This window comes from Petaurus breviceps, unplaced genomic scaffold (assembly GCF_028583685.1).
Source record: "Petaurus breviceps papuanus isolate PSGF00001 unplaced genomic scaffold, PetGlider_PUasm1.0 77, whole genome shotgun sequence".
Classification (NCBI taxonomy): Eukaryota; Metazoa; Chordata; class Mammalia; order Diprotodontia; family Petauridae; genus Petaurus; species Petaurus breviceps.
This window is the reverse complement of record NW_027186492.1, coordinates 12747835-12749380: the sequence shown is the minus strand read 5'-3', so window position 1 is coordinate 12749380 and position 1546 is coordinate 12747835. Positions and strand designations below refer to the sequence as shown.

Below are 1546 nucleotides of genomic sequence, written 5' to 3'. Positions count from 1 at the left end.
AAGTGGCAGCAAATTTTTCAACTTTAATTTGTTTTAATGAATAAAACATTGACCACATTGCAGGGGTCAGCACATCAAGGAATTAAGTTTCATGGAGAAGGTGGGGCTTGAGTTAGAACTTGAATATTGGATTAGATTTGTATATGGTAGAAACTTTCACACTCTTATTCTTGAAATAATCATAGAGGGTTCAGTGGGCTCCGGTGGAAGGGTGGCGAGTGCTTGTGAGAGTGGCAGCGGCGTCGGCTGCCACATCGGCTGCCACATCGGCATTGGCAGAGGACCAACCCAAGTTATTGGAGCAATTGGTATAGAAGTTCAGTTATGATGGACCATGCCAGGATCAGTGATCTCCAACTTGTTTAGTGGAGAACCACTTTCATTCACATGTTTCAGTTTGACCCAGCAAAGGGATGGTGATAGTAGTCAGGTGGAAATGAAATTGGCTGCTGAACATGAAGACAGTGGTGAAAGCAACATAGAGAATAATTGTTCCCATGTCATAAAAAACAAAACAAAACAACAAACCTTTGGTAGAAACATTTGCTGTGGAATTATTGCTATTACGATGTTTTTCTTGATTGGATTTATGGTTGGCTACTTGGGTTATTGTAAACAGCTAGAAACCAATGTTAAATATTCAAATGATTCCAGTGAAGGAACAGAGCAAATTCAGGAAGGTGAAAAGGATGATTCACCAGAAGAACTTCCATTCTTGGAGCCTCAAACTGAATTATCTTGGAATGACCTAAAAAAAACGGTATCAGACAGACAATGCTGAAAATCTTGTTGACGGAGTCAGCACATTGGGTAAGAACTATCTTTCTCATGAGACTGGCTCAAAAGAGGATGAGATGCTGGGTTATTTTATTTATCAGCAATGGAGGAACCTAAAAATGGACAAAGTCTGGAAAGATAAACACTATGTTAGATTACAAGTCAAAGGCAGTGGTCCCCAGAACTCAGTGACCATATTGGATGAGAGTAGAAACAGTGACACTCAGCCTGTAAATGGCTATGTGGCATACAGTGATAATTCAACAACAACAAAGATACACTAGTTTATGCTAATTATGGCTCCAAAGAAGACTTCGAGTATCTAAAGTAAAAAAATATTTCTATAGATGGAAGCTTTTGATGTGCAAGTCAGAGTTAAAGAGCCTGAATGTGAATTTTCAGTGGATGTTCTCTGAACATGGGGACTTTAGCAGGGCTACTCATGACCTCACAAATGACCTCTATCGGTTAGACACTGCCAATAGGTGTGTTAGTAGAGAAATCAATGATCGTATCATGAAAGTGGAATATAGCCTTCTCTCTCCCTGTGTTTCTCCAAAGGAAACTCCTTTTCGTCATATCTTCTGGGGATCTGGCTCTCATACTCTTTCAGCTTTGTTAAACCATTTACAACTTTTGAAGGCTAAAGACAATAACTTCAATGAAACACTTTTCAGAAACCAGTTAGCCCTTGCCACCTGGACAATTCAGGGGGCTGCAAATGCACTGACTGGCAATATTTGGGACATAGACAATGAATTTTAGATGG

At 39.8% G+C, this 1546-nt stretch overlaps 1 pseudogene; it reads left to right on the top strand.

The window, feature by feature from the left end:
* Nucleotides 1-324: 324 nt before the first annotated feature.
* On the top strand, nt 325-1138 carry LOC138175268 (transferrin receptor protein 1 pseudogene; annotated as a pseudogene).
* Nucleotides 1139-1546: the final 408 nt, after the last annotated feature.